Source organism: Marmota monax, unplaced genomic scaffold (assembly GCF_021218885.2).
Source record: "Marmota monax isolate L192 unplaced genomic scaffold, Marmota_monax_Labrador192_F-V1.1 WCK01_AAM20220418_F8-fsc00842, whole genome shotgun sequence".
NCBI lineage: Eukaryota > Metazoa > Chordata > Mammalia > Rodentia > Sciuridae > Marmota > Marmota monax.
Genome location: NW_026693497.1, coordinates 8,594 through 30,085, shown reverse-complemented (window position 1 = coordinate 30,085; position 21,492 = coordinate 8,594). Strand labels below are relative to the sequence as shown.

The 21,492-nt window shown below is 37.5% G+C and overlaps 1 pseudogene; it reads right to left on the bottom strand.

Moving 5' to 3' along the window:
- Positions 1 to 416: 416 nt before the first annotated feature.
- LOC124102136 (olfactory receptor 7E24-like) lies at positions 417 to 21,422 on the bottom strand (annotated as a pseudogene).
- Between the last annotated feature and the right edge of the window lie 70 nt (positions 21,423 to 21,492).

Genomic DNA, 21,492 nt, shown 5'->3' with positions numbered 1-21,492 from the left:
AGAAGGGGAGAAAATAAATGTCAAAAATGTTATTTGGCTCTTCCACTGCTGACACGAAGTACATGTGTCCTATTCATTTCTTTAATTTATTTTTTATGTTTTATTTGCTTTTTATTTCCATTTCTATTATGGCAAATTCAAATTTTCACTAAAATGAGTAACTTTCACCAGTGTCAAGGGCACAGTTCAGAGGTATTCATTACATTGATGTTATTGCGAAAATATCATCATCATCCACCTATAGAATTTTTTTATTTATTCAACATGAACCTATTTTCCCTAACACTGGCCACCATCATTCACTATGAAATAGCAAAACCATGAAGCTGCAAAAAACAGTATTACTATGAAGGATAAATTGATAGTTTTGCTATATTTTCCAACAAATATTGCAACTGGACACACAGGTGCTGAGATTAGACGGTTCTCCTGTGCAATCTCTTCAGGGCACTCTTAATGTCCCTGTTTCTCAGCCTGTAGATGAAGGGGTTCAGCATGGGAGTGACCACAGTGTACATCACAGAGGCCACCACACCATTTCTGGGAGAATGTGACACAGCTGATCCAAGGTACACTCCAAAGCCTGTTCCATAAAATAGACAAACAACTGCCAGGTGAGACCCACCGGTAGAGAAGGCTTTGTACATCCCCCCTGATGACTGGATTCTCAGAATGGAGGAAACAATTTTATAATAAGAAAAAAGAATTCCTGAGATGGGAAGTAAACCATAAAAGGCACCGATAACATACTTGACAATGTTATTAGAAAAAGTACCAGAACAGCTAAGATTAAGGAGTTGGGAAGGGTCACAGAAGAAATTAGAAATTTTCGAATCCTTGAAATATGTGAATTGTAAGACAATCAAATTATGTAGCTGGGAGTCAAAAAGGCTAACCAAAAATGACACCAAAACTAAGAAGCCACAGAGGTGAGGGCTTATCATGACTGAGTAACGCAGGGGGTGACAGATGGCCAAAAAGCAGTCATAGGCCATCACAGTCAATAGAAAATCATCCATACATGCAAAAATGACAAAAAGAGACATCTGTGTCAGGCAGCTCACATAGGAGATGACTCTGCTCTGAATTAGGATGTCCACAGTCATCTTTGGAACTATGGTGGAGGAGAAACAAATGTCAACCAAGGACAGGTTGGAGAGGAAGAAATACAGGGGGTGTGGAGGTGGGAGTCTAAGGTGACAGCCATGATGATGAGCAGGTTCCCAAGCACTATGACCAGGTACATGGACAGGAACACTCCAAAGAGGATGGGCCACAGGTCTGGATCCTCTGAGAGTCCCAGGAGATGGAATTCTGAGACACCCGTCAGATTTTGTAGTTCTGTATTTGTTGGACACCTTGGGAAGGGTGGGGAGAGATGTTGGGGAAAGGAAGTACATAAACAGTAACCCAGCACTCTATATTAATTTGAATTCATTTGAATTCATGTATTCACAAGTATTCAAACTTGAAGTCAATACTCTTTGAACAAAACATTTATGGAAAATCCAATTTTTTTAGACACTTTCATTATTGATTTCTGTGTTAGACCTGTCCTTCCATTTGTACCTATATATGAACACTCAAATGAACCATATTAGAACACCAGGAGTATTAGAGAAAATAAGTCCATAATCACAAGTAAATGCAGCCTACTCTTTCAGAAAATAAAATATATAAAGGGTAATAGGCCTCCTCATATTTAGAAAAAAAATTCTAAAAAATAATTCTAATGAAAGGAAATTAAGAAGTTGCCCAATATATCTTGCTTCATTCTAAGTCCTTGGGGACAAATTCTTTAAGTTACAATATTAAAAACATTAAGTTCTGTGTTCTCTTACAATTGAATCAACGTTGATTGTTTTCAGTCAGAAAACATTTTATGTGCAGTTTTTCTTCTAGAGTTTTTATTTTTCTGATTCCCCTCCTCTTTAAATGTGTACTTTAAAAATTATGCAGTAATAAACAAGTATTCTTAGCTTTTGTGGACTTCAATTTTTTTATGGTTTTGTAATAATTGAAACTAATAGTGTGATTCACTGTGACATATTTGTGAATAATAAAATTTGGACAGTTTAATTTCCAATTACTTCCTTATTCTCTCCTCCTGCACCCCATTTTGATAAACATGGTTAAGTTCACATAATCAATGGTACCACTGATGATGCAAATATCCTGGCTACTTACATTATTTCTTTTATTGATATAAAATGTGACATTATTGTCAATAATTTATAGATAATAAAAGATAATAACCTTCTTTGAATATTTTATTTTTATACAGACTTATTTGGGATAATTCATGAAATATATGATATATAAAAATGTTCTTTTTTATTCTTTTGTGATATTTCTACACTGGACTTGATTGGGGCCTTGAATACTTATTCATGGAATTTCAGAACATAACCTATCAAATTTACAGATTAAGACCTTAGTACCAAAGAAAGGCCCAAGCATAGGTTTATGTCCCAACATTATTTCTACTTAATAGATTTTCACATAAATATTCCCTGTTACATGGATTGCAATTACTTACTTCACCTACTTGAAGGAAACTAGGGTTTTTTTTTTTGGATTTAATTAGGAAAATATGCCAAAGAGAAAAATAAAAAAAATAATGTAAGCAGCCAGGATATTTGCATCATCTATAAAATGGCAGTGATAATTATCTCCTGTTTCTGTTATAAGAGAGTATTTTTAAAATATTTTAAATGTTAATGGTTTGGGGGCTCATTAGTTAATATGTTCACCTGTGGAGATTTTTACTATTAGTGCACCATAGTTATACATACAATTGGGATCATTTTGACACAGCCAATGGATATACTCACCTCCACATCAGTCCCCAATGCTTCCTCTTTCCATTCTCTCTTACCTCTCCTGTGGAGATTTTAATATATCCAGATACCTTGGTCTCTAACAAAAATCACTTTAATCAGAATGTGCATTTGAAGTTCTTGAGTGAGTAACAGGGTTAAGAACTACAACTTTAGAATATTTTCTGGCATTTATAAAATTCTGCATGGATATTAACTTTGCTACTCTCCATTAATACACACTATCCATATTAAAATAAAAACATCTGATAATATTTGCATCAAAACCCACATTTGATAGAAGTCTGAATAATTACCTATGAAAACTGAGTTCTTTGTATCTCTGTAAGAGACCATTCTCCTGCAGACCTGTCCCCAAACACAGCTACAGTCATGAATCGGGTGGGTGAAGTTCACTGTTGATGTTTCCACATCAGTATCGATGTATGTGTCCATAAACATTTTTCCTTAAAACTTACCTGAAAAGTACCTAATGCTCATCTAAGTGGCTTACAAGAACACCTATAATCCTTGAAATGTGCTAGTTTGCATCCACATGTGGATTAAAGTCACTCATGAAATACACACATCTACGCAAAGGCTTTATGTGATGTGCACTATTACCCAAAGGAGGAACATCAGTTACCTTATAAGTTTATTATTATGCAAATCCTCTCAAAATTCTTCTGCCTTTCACAATTTCACAAAATTGAATATTATTATGTAATAGTGGAGAGAGGTTATATTTTGAATTCTCCACAATCGATGCATATTCAGTGTAATAACTGATCACCTGCATACACTATCCCAATTAAAAAAAAAAAAACAGTTATTGTCATATGTGAAATTCACTTTTTCTTAAGATTTATCAACAAAAATATCACTGAGGTCCTTCTAGTAATAATCTTTCCAAGATAACTAATCAAGGCAATTTATATTGTATTGGAAATACTATTTCCATGCAACTCAAAAAAGAGAAATATTGCCCTGCAATGGAAGTTAGCAAATCCAGGTTTTCATGCTATATATTGACCTGCCTCACGTGCAGAACATGTGTAAACTTTCCACCTCCCAAAAGCATGTACTACTTAATGAAATTAGGGAGCATAATGCCTGTGATGACTATTATATGACCTTGGAAGATCAATACACAGAAATTATAATTAGATTAATTAGTCTATGAAATCCCCATCTCCAGGGATTTCCGATCATTAATGGGGAAGCAAAGGAAAATGAATGCTCATATAAGTTTCTGGCCCTAACTCTAATTAGGGTAAGTTTATATATTCTATTTTTTTATTTCTTTGCTTTTTAAGATACATCTGTCATTAATTTCCATTTTATTGGGGTACAATATAAATACAAAAGTGACCATTTGAACCACATTAAGTACATTTTTTGGTGACATTAATTGCATTTGCATTGCTGTACCATGATCACTATCATTCAAATCCAGAAATTTTCCATCTTCTAGAATTTAGCTGTGTACCCAGGTGAAAAAACTCACCATTCCTCCCCAACCCAGTGATCATCACTCTTCTGTGAAGCATGGTGAGAAGAGAGTCATTCAAACAAAAAGCAAATGCTCAGGGAAGGGGCATTTCCATTACTGAATTTAATTATGTTGTATTTTCCAGCCTGTGTTACCATCGGGTGCCTCAGATCCTGAGAATGCTAGCAGCCTCCTCAATGGTGGAGTAATGACTCTGTTCCTCTGGCTTAACTGAAGTATTCTGCATACAGGTGCCTACTGCACAACCATGGAGACCAGCACATCTTTTCTACACTCCAAAGGTGCTTGAATTTGCCCCTATTTTATACTTCCAAGTCATGGTAATGGGGAACAAATATTTTCTGTTTAATTTGTATTCAATTCAACTGTATGAGTAGAATCCATCTCAGTTGCTGGTTCTCAGTGACACTAACAACCTGCTCTGTGTTCAAGAAATGATAGGTAGGTCTAGCAGCATTGATGCTAAATTGTGAATCTCTGGGTCTGATGCATGAATTTTTTAATGGTTTCCTAATATTAGGAACATTCTAAGCAGAGCTCCAGAGGCCTCAACTGCAGACACATCTCAGGTACACTCTGACCACTCGTCAGTTTCTTGAATCATAATAAAATACAAGTGTGACTCTGGGTCTTCTTTTCACGTTGAGTGGGCTCATTGTAAGAATGCAGATGATGTGGACAGCTCCAGGGACACCCTGTGGGAGAGGTCTGTGTCCAGCTATTCTTACCTACTTTTTCACTGATTTTTTCCTCTTTGAGCCATTCGCCCATGTGCCCTGTGTCTCAACTCCACAGTGCAATTCAAATGTGGCTGCAGTAATTCAAACTAAAAACCTAGCATGAGTTACACAAAAAAAAACTATGTCCCATTTTTGTAAAATAAAATAAAGTGCCGGAAAACCTTGCAGATGAATTCAGATAATCTGCATGGAACACTGTTCAACACCTTGCACTCAGGAATCTCTTATTAGGAATTCATGATGTTTTTTATGGTTGATCTCCTCATCCTCATCACCTTCATACACCTGTATAATGCTTAGGAGAAGTATAAATGGAGTGTATTTACTCCCTTTGTGGAGGAAACTTTATGGGAAATAGAATCACCGAGGCAGGAAAAGAAATGCTTTTGCATGAGATTTTGGTTACCATCACCACAACCAGTCTCCCATGTGGCTACTCAAACATCATGTTCATCACCATGAGGAGGAGGTAATGCTTAGGACATTCCCTCTTCCAATCATCATCTCCCACAGAACTTATTGGTTTGCCCTGTGTATCTTGTAGGTCATTTCCCAGGAGAGCAGCCCCAACACACCTCCCTAGCAGGAGTACCATGGCCCCACTCAGGATGAACGATGCAGTTTTGGGTAGCAGGTTCTTGATGCAAATAATCATTTACAGAAAATAGATGGAATGTGAGAATATTATGTTAAGCAAAGTAAGTCAAATTCAAAAGGTCAAGGGTCACATACTTTCTTTCATTTGTGGAAGATAGAGAGGAAAAAGAAAAGAAAAGTGGGGCATTATTGCATGAAAAGCAAAGGGAGATCAGTAGAGCAGAGAAAATGAACCAAGGGGTGGAAGAGGGGAGAAGATTGGGGGAGTGCTGGGGAGTGACATCACCGAATTCTGTTGTTATATTGTGTGCATGTACAAAAATGTCACAATAGATGCCAACACTGCATACAATTAAAATGCACCAATAAAAATGTAGAAGAAAAAACTACAGAAATCCACTTCATCATCAAAAAATTATAATCACTGTTCTTGATAATAAATCTTGTAGGAGTTTTAATGACTTCATATAAAATTTCAGTTCTTGGCATCTCTGCCTGATACTATTCTCCTGCACATCTCTGCCCTAAAAACAACTACTCTCAGAAATTTTAAGGGTGGATTTTCCTGTCGTTGTCTCCATGTCTGCATTTATTTATGTATACATAAATAGTTTTCTTAAGCACATGCCTAAAGAGTACCTAAATCTCACATAGGGAATATACAACAAAATACATATTGCCCTGCAATGTGCTGATTTGTTTCAACATGTAGTTTAAAGTTTCCCTAAAAGAGTACATACATCTACTGTGAAGGCTTTAAACTGCTATGCAACATTACCTGAGAGACAAACATTACTAGTTTTTTTTTAATTCATTATTACAATAAACATTGCAAAATCCTTGTGCACTGATTCATAGCATATAAGTGAGATTTCATATAATATGTGGATACACAAGAAATGTATGACCTCTGTGTTAATCACCTTTCGGTTACTGTGACAAAATGCCAAAGGAAAAAAAATCACATAAAGGAGGAAAGGCTTATTTTGTCTCATACCTTCAGAGATTTCAGTCCATTGTCAGCTGGCTCCATTGCTTGGAGCTGGAGGTGAGGCACAGCATCATAGAAGAAGGGAATGGCAGGGGAAAGCTGCTCACCTCATATCAGCCAGGAAGAAGAGATGGAGGAAAGGAGGGAGGGAGGAAGAGAGAGAGAGAGAGAGAGAGAGAGAGAGAGAGAGAGGAAAGGAAAGGAAAGGAGGCACAGGGAAGGAAGGAAGGAAGAGAGGAAGGGAGGGAGGGAGGGAGGGAGGGAGGGAGGAAGGAAGGAAGGAAGGAAGGAAGGAAGGAAGGAAGAAAGAAAGAAAGGAACAGAAATTGGCTAAGAAAAAGTTGCATGCCCCAAAGGCCCTCCCACAAGAACCCCCTCCCTCCAGATATGTGGCCCCTCCTACAGTTTCTCACATCTCTCTGAAGTCCACTGAGCTCTGAATTCATCTGTGGATTAATCCACAGATGAGGTCAGAGCTCTCATGGACCAACAATTTCTCACCCAGCATCTGAACACAGCCATGCTTTGGACCAAGCCTTCAACACACGAGTCTTTGGGAGACAGAACAGATTCAAACTGTACCCGTTTCCAAACAGATATTCACATTCAATGTTCACACAAGTACAATGTTGAAAATTTCAATTAAAAGTCCCCATTTATCTCTCCCAAAGAATGACAGCCATCAATTTGCTATTAAATATCTTGATATATAAAATTCAATAAATTACAAAAATATTATTAATAAGGCAGTATTTACAGATTTATTTGCTTCATTTTATTGCATTTTCCTAACTACTTATCTAATGGAGGTCAAAATTCCTGAGATTAGACTGTTCTATTGTGGAGCCGCCTTAGGGCATTTTTAATGTCTTTGTTCCTCAGGCTGTAGATAAAGGGGTTCAGCATGGGGTTGACCACACTGTATATCACTGAAGACACCACATCTTTCTTGGGGGAGGATGACACAGCTGAACCAAGGTATGCTCCAATGGCTGTTCCATAAAATAAGCAAACAACTGACAGGTGAGACCCACAGGCAGAGAAGGCTTTGTACTTCCCACTCAAGGATGGGATCTTCAAAATGGAGGAAACAATTTCATAGTAAGATAAAAGGATCCCTAAGACTGGGAGAAAACCATAGATGGCACCAATAAAATACTTGATCATGTTACCAGAGAAGTTGTTGTAACAGGAAAGACTAAGGACTTGAGTAGGGTCACAGAAGAAATTAGAAATTTCCACCTCTGTGAAGTGGGTAAACTCTAATGCAATCAGAATATGAAGCTGGGATTCAAAAAGAGCAAACAACAAAGACACCAAAACTAAGAATCCACACAGATGAAGGTTCATAATGACTGGAAATGCAGGCGGTGAGAGATTGCCATGAAGCGGTCATAGGCCATTACAGTCAGAAGCAGATCAACCATGCATCCAAATATGACAAAAAGAGACATCTGTGTCAGGCAGCCCACATAGGAGATGACTCTGCTGTGAGTCTGAATGTTCGTGAGCATCTTTGGGACTGTGGTGGAGATGAAGCAGATATCAGCCAAGGACAGGTTGGAGAGGAAGAAGTACATGGGGGGTGTGGAGGTGGGAGTCAGAGATGACAGCCAGGATGACAAGCAGGTTCCCAAGCACTGTGACCAGGTACATGGACAGGAACAGTCCAAAGAGGATGGGCTGCAGGTCCGGATCATCTGAGAAACCACAAAGATGAAATTCTGATATGATTGTTAGATTTTTTTCTTCTATAGTATTTGTACACCTTTTGAAATAAATGGGAAAAAAGAAACATATAAACAGGCACCAACAGTTCTGTATGTATTTTGAACTCATATATTCACATATTAAGTATTCACACTTCTGGATTATACCCTTCAGCAGTATTTCTCATTGTGATAAACCCAACCATATCGGAACTCTCATACTATTGGTTTCTCTGTTTTCCTGCTCCTTTTACATACATCTGATTTACAGACACTCAACAATGTTATAAGACCAATAATATAAGCCAGATGTTGTGGTGCAGACCTGTAATTCCAGTGACTCAGGAGGCTGAGATAAATTCAAGGGCAGCCTCAGCAATTTGGCAAGGCTTTAAGCAACTTTGTGAGACCTTGTCTTAAAATTAAAAAAAATAAAAATAAAAATGACTATTGATGTGGTATAGTGGGCAAGCACCCTGGTTTCAATCTCCAGTACCACACACACACAACAACAACAAAAAAAGACCCATAACTTTACACACAAGCTCCCAATCACAGTAAAAGACAGCCTGGATAAATAAAAATGTCATTTATTCTCTGTTTCTTTTAAGAAAGAAATAAACAATAAGCAATAGCCTTTTCACTTTCAGAAGAAATAATCAATAAAAAATAATTTAAGAAGCACTCAAATGTATCTATTTTTATCTAAAACCATGGCATGATACTCCTATACATAGAATATTTAGAAAACATTTACAAGACGTAAGACGTAAGACTGTAGATACTGATATGAAATTAAACTTGATAGCTCATAATCAAAACTGTGTTATGGGCCAATTTCCTCCCAGAGACTTCTCATTCATCTTGGATTTCTGATTTCCCTCCTTTTTGCAAGTAAATATCCACTCAAATGTAGTTTGCATTTTATGAATACTTATTTGTAATTCCTATTCTTGGATTTGAAGAACTTCAAATTTTTATAAACATTTTTAGAAAATACACAAATGTATAACATCCCTGACAGCAAATACAGAATTAGTGCACACTGCACTGGTCATTGGTCAAAGCATAATGAAATGTTGAGAATCTTTTTGAACATTTTCCTCAACACCGGTTCACTTGCACCCCTCTATCAATGCAGCATCACATCTGTGGTAAGGACAGATATGTGGGACTTTTCTTTCTAGATTCACTGTTCTTTAGTGAGCTGGCAATGCTCTTTCACTGTTTCTCTGATCACAAAGTGAATCCTTTTCAGGGAGGACTTTGACCCCAAGCAAAGCTCCAAACTCTAGATTTCATTATCAAACTTAATTCCCTGGGTTTTGATCAGATAGACATATTCATGACAATTCTTCCTGAAACATGGATTGCAGTTCATTTACTTCAACAACCTGAAGGAAACTCAGGTTTGTTATTTCATCACCTTTCACTATGATATAGTTTGGAAACAAGGCAAAGGAGAAAAATGCCCAAAATAATGTAAGCACATCTGTCAATTTTCTCATTTATAACATGGTGACAATATTTTCCCATTTTATATACTTTATAATCTTTTTAACAAACCATTTTAAATCCCTGGGTCTAGGAGTGTCACTCAATTGTAGATAACTTGTATGCCATGTAAGCCGTGGCTTTTAATCTCTGATTTTTTTATTATGTTTACCAAATATTAACAACATCCAGGGCATCCTTTATCTGTTTAATCCTTTCTTGATGCAGTTGCCTCAATTACAACTCAACTCAGAAGACAAGGCCTAGGCTAAGAGAGTCCATACCCTGTTCTTTATCACAGCAATGGAAATTTAGCCCCCAGGGCTCAAAATTGAATTCTCCACCTCTGGGTGACATGCACCCCTTCTGCTCATTGTTCCCAACAATCCAAAAGAGAGCAGAGGTACAGAGGTCTTAGCTACAGTTCCACCCCAGGTGCACTTTAAAATTCTTTCTAGACTACTGAGTAGTAATGAAATCAAGACCTGAACTTCAGACTGCTTTTGAGATCAGGTTGATGTCAAGAATGAGGAACGTGTGTACAGCTGCATGGATATCCTGGGATGGTGAGAGAGGATCTATACTGAATGAGTGTCTGTCTTCTCTTTCTCTGAATTCACCCTGTGATTTCAGACATTCTTCCTATAATTGTAGCACCAGATGCCAACCACTGATCTGTCCTGTGCTCCACCAAAAACCTCCAAACTGAACTGCACAGTGAAGGAAGGTATCATCCTGGAGTGACAGGGAAGGGGAATGTTCACAGGGGACAAGGCCACCTGGCAGGACAAGGCCTGACAAGGCCATCCTGCCTAACCTGCTCAAATGCTCTGTCTCTAATCAAACCTCAATTCAAACAGGACTTCAGATTTTCAACCTAAAATCCTATGACAAATTACATAAAAATATTGTGCTTCTTTCTTTCCTGAAAAATAAAAGTAATGTGGCACTTTTGACATTGGGAAAACTATGGGAAACAATGCTTCATACAGTTCATACTCCATCATAAATTGATACAATCTATATAGAATGCAAAGACAGAATCTGGAGCTCAGAAATATACCAATAATAAGACAGAGTACAGGCAGAAGTCAGGAGAAGGGGGGAGGGAGGAATTAATGGAGGAAGGGAGGATTGACATTGATCAAATTATGCAATATACATGTATGAATATGCCACAATGAAACCCACTACTCTGTGTCATTAATATATGCCAATAAAAATATTTTAAAAAAATAAATTTTGATCAGATAGACATGTATTTGAATCCTGGATATTATTTTTTTTTCCAATTCTGCCAAAGGGGTTAATTAGTTAAGAAGATGTTATCATTTAAAAACACTCAGCATGTATAAAATGCCCACACCCATGACTGGCACACAACAGTGCTTAATTATTATTAAACAAAAAGGTGAATTTCAGTAGTAAATTTAATAAAGATAACAATTTGTAAAAGTCAATTAATATTGGCTCATGATGTGATGGACACTATCCTCATCCTCATCAACACCTTCATAAATGTCTTGGAGAGCTTAGGAAAGAGTTCAGTGGACCTACTTTTCTGTTATGGTCTGAGAGCTGTCCATGGGAAGTAGAACCAGGGTGGGAGGAAAGCAAGACTCTAAATGAGATTTCTAGGGGCAACAACCACCAAGATCATAAACTTCACAATCCTGGTAACTGAAATTTGACCCATTCTTTTTCTCTCATCTGATTTCCCAAAATGCATGTCTGTCTTGGTGATGAGGAAACAATGCTTCATACAGTTCATACTCCGTCATTCACCTCCCTCAGCACTTACTGATTTGCACTGGGACTCTGGTGGGTCATGGCCAAGGAGTGAAGATCCAGAGCCCATCTGATGCCTGGTACTCATTGAAGCCTCAGGCTCTGCCCCAGGATTTCTAACCATGCAGTCTCAGATAGGAGCTTCCTGAATCAGACCAACTATGGAAGGAAGAGACACAGGGATGGAGCCCACTGGACTTGGAGCCATCAAACTGAAGGGCTGCAGGCACAGACTGGTTGTTGACTGTTATATGGCCTTGGAAGCCCAATGCACAGAGCTCCTAATTAGCCAAATTGGTCCAGGTTACCACAAACTCTAAATGTCTCCTCATATCAATGCCAGCTGAGGAAGAGAAAAATCAGTATCCACAAAAGCTCTTGGGCTCTTCCCCCACAGCAGAGGAAGCTCCTGGGTATTATCATTTCTTTCATTATTTTTTTCCTTTTCCTTGTTCCATTTTTATGATGGTGAAATTTCATTCCCTCTAAAAATGGCAATTTTCCCCATTGCCAGATACACAGATCAGCAGCATTAATCACACTCACACTGTGGTGCATCCATCACCAGCATCTGTAGCCAAACTGAAAATTTCTACACAACATAAAAATCTTGCCATTCCTCCCAGCCACAAAATTGGCTCCCAACATTCTCCCATCAAAAAGGATGACAAATTGAAGTCATTATGCAATAATGTGACTGAAAGGCAGGCTAGATTTCCAGGTTTATTTTTGTAGTTGTGTTGCCTATTCCACCCTACATTTAAACTGATTGCTTAGCTCTAGACCATTCTGCTGTGAAGCCTCCTTGAGATACTTTTTATGTACTTGCTCCTCAGTCTGAAGATGAAGGGATTCAGGATATGGATGAGCAAATATAAATGACTAAGGCAATATCTCAGATATTTTGACAAAACTGAACCAAGGAACACTCCAATGATGGTTCCACATTATAAGCCAACAACTGATGAAAGAGTCTTACAGGACAGAAGCATTTATGTTTATCAGCTGATATGAGAGTCTCAGAATCAAGGAAACATTTTTTTTTAGAAAGCAAAAGAAACAATAAGAGAGGTAAATAGGGAGCCTACACCCTGGGAACAAATCTTTACTCCTCACACTTCAGATAGAGCCCTAATATCCAGAGTATACAAAGAACTCAAAAAATTAGACAATAAAATAAAAAACCACCCAATCAACAAATGGGCCAAGGACCTGAACAGACACTTCTCAGAGGAGGACATACAATCAATCAACAAGTACATGAAAAAATGCTCACCATCTCTAGCAGTCAGAGAAATGCAAATCAAAACCACCCTAAGATACCATCTCACTCCAGTAAGAATGGGAGCCATTATGAAGTCAAACAACAACAAGTGCTGGCGAGGATGTGGGGCAAAGGGTACACTTGTACATTGCTGGTGGGACTGCAAATTGGTTCAGCCAATTTGGAAAGCAGTAGGAGATTTCTTGGAAAGCTGGGAATGGAGCCACCATTTGACCCAGATATTCCCCTTTTCAGTCTATTCCCTAAAGACCTAAAAAGAGCATGCTACAGGGACACTGCTACATCGATGTTCATAGCAGCACAATTCACAATAGCAAGACTGTGGAACCAACCTAGATGCCCTTCAATAGACGAATGGATAAAAAAAAATGTGGCATTTATACACAATGGAGTATTACTCTGCATTAAAAAATGACAAAATCATAGAATTTACAGGGAAATGGATGGCATTAGAGCAGATTATGCTAAGTGAAGCTAGCCAATCCCTAAATAACAAATGCCAAATGTCTTCTTTGATATAAGGAGAGTAACTAAGAACACAGTAGGGTCGAAGAGCATGAGAAGAAGATTAACATTAAACAGGGATGAGAGGTGGGAGGGAAAGGGAGAGAGAAGGGAAATTGCATGGAAATGGAAGGAGACCCTCAGAGTTATACAAAAGTACATACAAGAGGAAGTGAGGGGAAAGGGAAAAATAATACAAGGGGGACAAATGAATGTCAGTAGAGGGGGCAGAGAGAGAAGATGGGGGGAGGGGAGGGGAGGGGGGATAGTAGAGGATAGGAAAGGCAGCAGAACACAACAGACACTAGTATGGCAATATGTAAATCAATGGATGTGTAACTGATGTGATACTGCAATCTGTATATGGGGTAAAAATGGGAGCTCATAATCCACTTGAATCAAAGTGTGAAATATGATATATCAAGAACTATGTAATGTTTTGAACAACCAACAACAGATGCTGATATCTTTGTATACACCTAATTTATAAAATAATCCAATTAATATGTTACTTTATATACAGAGGTATGAAAAATGGTGTTCATATATGTAATAAGAATTGTGATGCATTCTGCTGTCATGTATTTAAAAAAATAAAAGCAATTAAAATTAAAAAAAAAAGAAAGAAAGATAAAAGACTTCCTAAGATGGAAAAAAAAAAAAAAAAACATGGTACAAAAAAGAATACCTGACAATGTTATTAGAGAAAGTATCAGGTCAGGTGTGATTAAGGAGTTCAGAAGGATCACTGAAAAACATGGAAATTTCCACATCCATAAAGTAGGGAAATTATAATCAAACTGTGCATCTGGGAAACCAAAAGGTTAACCATGTAAGACACCAAACTAGGAAATCACAGAAGTGAGGGTTCATGATGACTGGGAAATGCAGGGGAGACAGGTGGCTACAGTTCATAGGCCATGTTACTCAGAAGCATATCGCATATGCTTTCAAAAACAAGAAAAAAAAGCCATCTGTATAATACAACCCACAAAAGAGATTATTCAATTGTGGATTTGGATATTCACTGTCATCTTTAAGACCTTGGCAGACCCAGGACAGGTTTCAGAGGTGTTGGCAGGATAAGGAGCAGGAACATGGACAATCCAAGGAGGGATGACTAAACATCTCAAACACCACAGGTGCCCAGGAGTAAGAATTTTGTGACACGTGTAAGATTCTCTGTTAATGCATTGTTTGACCATATTCTGGGAAAATAGAGAGTGTTGGATAAAAGAACAAATAAACAGCCACCACTCAGTATACATTTTGAATTCAGGTATTCAAAGGAAGGTATTCACATACCTTGTGGTACATACACCTCACAATACTTCTCAGTTGTGACTAAAAAAATCTTTTTAAAACCCTTGCATTATTATAATCTGTGTTATCTTCCATAAACTCCTACTTTAGAGATACTCAGCTGAGCATGCATAGAAGGCCAAGAACATTAGAGATAATGGTCATGTTCTCTTTGAAGAAAAACATAGAAAATAATAAATATGCTTTCCCTTTCAAGAAAAATCACTTTTATAAAGGGAAATTAAGAAGCTGCCCAATATAATTCATTTCATTTTGTGCTAGTGATACAAATCCTCTTTATTTAGGACTGCCTTATCTAAATGTTAAGACTCATAGTTATGACCAGAAAGCATTGTGTTAAACCAAGAGATATTTTTATTAATCTTGGGTTCTCTAACCTCTTTATTTAGGACTGCCTTATCTAAATGTTAAGAATCATAGTTATGACCAGAAAGCATTGTGTTAAACCAAGAGATATTTTTATTAATCTTGGGTTCTCTAATTTCCCTCCTTTCTGGATGCAAGTGCTCAGACAAATAAGATTTATCTTAAAAATCACTTAATATATGATTAGAATTGTTGGTCACAGTAGACTTAAAATTTTGATAATATAATTTGGTCGACCCACATAATCAGACATCACTGACCATAAATGTGGAATTATTGTACACTTTGCCTGTCAATAATTAAGTCATCGTAAGATTTGAAGAATAATTTTGAAGATTTTTATTTAGTACAGCCTTCCTTTTGATCAAACTATTAAATATCAGTAAAATATTTATTTATAAGTTGTCTTCAAGTATTTTTCTCCATTTTGATTCTCCCTTTTGTATTAGCCTGGCAATACTTTTATTTTTTTCTGGTCATAAAGCCTCTTTTTTATGGTTGAAGATTTTGGCAACAGGGAACATGCCAAACCCCAAGTTTTGGTGCTAACTGTATACCTAATTAATAGATTTTTTTGTCAATTCTTCCTGATACATGGACTAGAACTCTCTTGCCTCAGCTCCCTGAAGACAAACCCAGTTTATTATTTTGTCAGGCCACCCTGATTTGATAGAAAACAGATAAAAAAGAGAAAATTACAGGAAATATTATGAACACATCTGGGCAATTTCCTCATCTGTAAAATGGGTATAACAATTATTTACATTATATGATTGTTTTAAGAAATTTTATTTCGGGGCACAGTGGCATATGCCTGTAATCCAGTCTCAGGGGGCTGAGGCAAAAGGATCACAAATTCAAAGCCAGCCTCAACAAAAAGTGAGACCCTGTCTCTAAATGAAATACAAAATAGGCCTGGGGATGTGGCTCAGTGGTCAAGTAACTCTAGGTTCAATCCCTGGTATCAAAAAGAAAAAGAAAAAAGAAATTTTGTTAATTTTATGGCCTTAATGGTACATTATAATTGTAAATAATAATCAGATTTATTGTGTCATGGCTGTTAGAAAACTATCACCACAGAGTATAACTTGCTCAACCTCATTCCCCAGTACCTTCTCTCTCTTTCCTTTCCCTTCTCTTCCACCTTATCCTCTTCCTCTACTGTAACTGGTCTCCTTTCTATTTTTTTCTAATTACCAAATTATAAACACATAAAAATGGGTTTCATTCGAGTATACGCATACATAAAAATCACATAATTTTATTCTCCAGTGAATTATTCAAATAAAGAATCCCATCACTATGTAAAATGTGAATTTAATGATGAACAGATTTCAAATGACACTTCATCCTGGAGTGATGTGATTTCTAAAATGTACCTCAAATAAAATCACAAGTTTTGCCTAGCCTCATCTATTTGTGTTACCTTTTCTAGTTTTGTTTTCTAGAAATCGCCTTTTTGTACATTTGAGAACCACATATTTATTTATATTTTCTATGGTATGCAATTTAAATGTACCAATTTAAGCCTTGTTAACTTCACAGTTCATTGGCATTAATTATATTCATGTTGTTAGAAAAGTATCACCAACACAAATTTCTAATAAATTTTGATCCTTCCTGATTGAACCTTCATACCCCATTACTGCCTCTCTCCAGTGCTGACAACAGCAATCTCACCATGAATGTTAGAAATTAAAGTTAATAAACTACAAAATATAAGTTGACCAAAGAGGCAAGATTTATAGGTATTGATGTCAAATTTTATTGTTATTCCAAACTAAACATTAAGTTGATGTCCCAGATATTAAGAACAGACAATTCTACAAAGAAGCCTCCTCACAGTGTTTTAAATTTCTCTGTTCCTCAGGCTGTAGTGAAGGTATTCAGCATGGGGGTGACAACTGTGTACAACACTGAGGCCTCTGAAACCTTTCTAGATGAATGTGACACAGCTGGACCAAGGTACACTCCAATGCTTGTTCCATAAAATAAGCAAACAACTGACAGGTGAGACCCACAGGTAGAGAAGGCTTTGTACGTCCCACCTGAGGATGGTATTCTCAGAATGGAGGAAATTATTTTATAGTAAGAGTAAAAGATCCCTAAGATGGGAAAAGGCCAAAGATGGCATTGACAAAGTACACAACTAGGTTATTGGTGAAGGGGTCAGAACAGGAAAGTCTGAGTACTTCAGAAGGAACACAAAAGAAATTGTAAATTTCCACATCCTTGAAGGTGGTAACCTGTAATGCAATCAAATTGTGCAGCTGGGATTCCAAAAAGCCAACAAAAAAAAGTCACTGAAACTAATAAGTCACATAGGCAAGTGTTCATAATGACTGGATAATGCAGGGGGTAACAGATGGCCATCATGGTCAGAAGCAGATCATCCATACATACAAATATGATAAAAAGAGACATCTGTGTCAGGCAGCCCACATAGGAGATGGCTCTGCTGTGAGTTTGAATATTCTTGAGCATCTTTGGGACACTGGTGGAGATGAAACCAATGTCAGCCAAGGACAGGTTTGAGAGGAAGAAGTACATGGGGGTGTGGAGGTGGGAGTCAGAGCTGACGGCCAGGATGATGAGCAGGTTCCCAAGCACCACAACCAGGTACATGGACAGGAACAGTCCAAAGAAGAGGGGATGTCAGTCTGGGTCCTCTGAGAGTCCCAGGAGATGGAATTCAGAGACACTTGTGAGATCTGTGGTTCTGAATTTATTGGACAGCTTTTGCAAAAGAAAATAGAATGAGAGAAAGAAATACAGAAGGCCCCAAGCACTCTGTCCAAATTTGAATTCAAATATTCCTAAGGAAAGTGTTTACACTTGATTCCCAGATATTTTCAACATTTTCAACAACATTTCTCAGTAGCCCAATCTTCATACATTCTTTCATTATTGTTCTCTGTGCTATTCACTCTTTTCTACACACTTTACACTCAATTTAGAGATATTGAAGTCCAAGACTGTGGAGAGAATACATTCATGATCACTGTACAATGCAGCCTATGCTTTAAGGAAAAAATGGGGAAAAACATCCTTCCTTATAAAGAAAAGTAATTTTAATAAGAGGAAATTAGAAACAGTCCACTGTACCTTGTTTTGTATTAAGAACTTGGGACAAAACCCTTAGACTTATAAAACTTAAGAAATTGTACCTCCTATATCAAGAAAACACCAGCTGTGACAAATCAGAAATGAAAGAGATATTTTTCCCAAATACACAGCATATAATCTGTAGAGTCAAAAATAAAATGGCCAATCCAGAAACAGGAAAATAGTACCTTTGGGTCAATGGATGTTTTAGTTGAGGGGCATAAAGAATACCTCTTATCATCAGTAATAATAATAATAACATCTAAATTATATTTTGCCCTAATTTTGAACATGCATCACATGTTAGTCATACACAGAGCACCTATTTTCTGTTTCATCCTGACTCACTGCAGTTGTCTCAGCTAGAAATCAACTTAGATCACAATGCTGAATCTCAGACATAAACAGCCTGCCCATGTCACAGTAAGGATAAGTGAAGTGTGGCCCACTCAACGTTTGTAGTGTTTCACAGATGACAAAGTTTTCAGCAGAGGTCCTAACCATGGGTACATCTCAGGAATATTTTTAAACTCTTTTCAGTTCCATGAGTAAGAATGAGATCAAGAGCTTACCTTAGGTTTCCTTTTGAGATTGAGAGATTTACAAGCATGGAGGACCATGTGATCAGGGGCATTAATACTCCTGAGTGGGTGCAAGAGCATGACCTGTACTGAATGAGATCTCTCCTGTGACCTGTGGTTGTTCTTCCATAGTGGATGCAGCAGATACCACCCTGTATCCTGCCCAGTGATCACCAGGAATCCCACAAGGAAGAGCACAGGGAAAAATGTTTCCCTATTAGAATAATTGAGAAGTGAAATGTTTGATTGGCTTGTTGATAGTACAGCCAGCCAGGATTCTCCTCCATGATGCCCTGTGTCCATACTCGCACAGCCCAATGCAAACAAGGCTTCACTCTTTGCTACCTAACAAATGAGTACAAGTTGCATAAGGATAATTCACTTTTTCACTTTCTGTGAAAATGGGCATACATAACTAAAATTAGATTATGCACAAGAAATGAAACATATCACGTAGAAGTGTCACTCAGCACCTGCAACTTGGAAGCCTTCTTTATGGGTTCATGATGCTAAGGCTACTGTCATTCTCCTCATTCTGATCATCACCATCACGGATCTTCATAGTACTTAGGAGACACTTTAGAAGGACCCATTTGTGCTGTTATGGGCATGATTTCAATGGGAAGAAGAACTCAATGGGTAGAGTGAACAAGATTTGAATAAGATTTCTGACACTCCACCTTTTTATTGGTTCTTTTTAGTTATACATGACAGTAGAATCTATCTTGGCATAATTATACAAGCATGGAATATATCTTCTTCATTTTCAGATCATAGGACCTATTCTTCCCCTACATTTTTCCCACCTCATACTCCCTTTCCTCTATTGATCTTTCTGCCATTTACCCATAGTTATTACTATTTTAATTAATTTCTTGTGGATGTACACAATGGTGAGATTCACTGTCACGTAAACTTCACAATCCACATCATTGAAACTTTACATATTTGTGTCCTTCCAGCTGGCTACTAAACTGTGTTGTTTGTATTCATGATAAGAAAATAATACTTCCAACAGTCCTTCCAAGATCCTAAGGTTTCCTCTGCACTACCAGATTACATTATGTCTCTGCTGGGCCATAACAAAGAATTGCAGATCCCAAGACCCAACCATCCCAGGTGCCTGATAAAGGCTCAGGCCCAATCTGCAGGATTCATATGAAGATCATGTCAGATAGAAGCTTCCAAAGCAGATGACCATAGGAGGAGGCCCATCAATGCAGCTCACAGAACAGATGCTGTTAGGCTGAAGGACTGGCTGAAGACATAAGGCTACTTGAAATGCCTTAACTGATGCACAGTATTTACTGTAAGGGAGGGACATAATTTGATATGTTAGTTTATTATCACAACAAGCCTTTAAAAATTCTTGCTCCTCTCTCCATGTAATTTACATATAATATGCAGATGGAAGATATTTGTTTGATTTTAAACAATTGATGTACATTTATTTTATTATTAAAAACCTATATCTGTTGTCCAAACAAAAATGTGGGTCATTATCAACTACATCCTCTTATTCTGAAATTCTATTATTGAAATATCTCAGCAATCTGTTTAGAAATAATGTTCCCATGATAAACCACCAAGACATTTCATCCAGTATTATGAATAATATTTCTACTCAGATCCAATTGGAGGGAGAATGGCCTGAAATGGGGTGAGGAAAATAACATTTTTCTCCCATATCATTTATTTGACCATATGCATAATATGTGGAAAATTCTCCACCTCTCTATGCTCATACTGCTTAATAGAAATGGAGACAACACCCATCTCCATGCCAGGTGTGATACCTAAAGGAACATTGAAACTTAGTAAATGTTGGGTCACCCTGGCATTTTCAATTTAAGAATCCCATGACCATGGAAAAAATTAGTCTAATGGGTAATAACATTTCAAATGGCATTGCACTCTGGAGTGCTGTGGATCTTAAATGTGCTTTAGCTCCCTTCATAGTGTTTGTTTATGCCCCAAAATTTGTTTTTTTCTTTTCCAATCATGATAATATCAGACATGATCTTGGAATTAACACAATGCTGCAGGTGTTGTCCAATGGAATACAGGCCAGTATTTCCATGACATAGACAAAAATGTACCAAAATAACTTGCCTCTGGTTCTACAAGACATTCCTAAGAGGTATGAAATGGCAGGCAGAAAAAGCAGAATGTGTTGAAGATACAGTGATTGTGGACATTTTTATGACCCAGGGAATTATCTCTTCAATGTTTAAAACAGATTTGTACTTTTTATGCCTCTGTGCCTTTGTGTACGTTTTGTGGAATCAAAAATGAAAGAGGATTAATCATGCCTCTTCAAATACACAGCATTTACTTGCAGAAGGATAGAAATAAAAGGGCCCATTATAGACATTAAAAAAAATGCTGACTTGAGGTCAGAAGATATTTTAGTTGTTATGTTTCCCCTCTTACAGTTTCCACCACCTCCCTGAATTCCTCTCACCTATGAATCCATCCATGAATCACTCCACAGAGGAGATTAGAGCTCTCAGGGACCAACCATTTCTCACTCAGCATTTCTCACCCAGCATCTAAGCACTCCTGTGCTGGCACCAAGCCCTCAATTCGTGAGTCTTTGGGGGACATTCCAGGTCCAAACTACACCAACTCCCAGCATGTGTTCACACCCAAGGTTCACCACCAGACGTTCACGTGC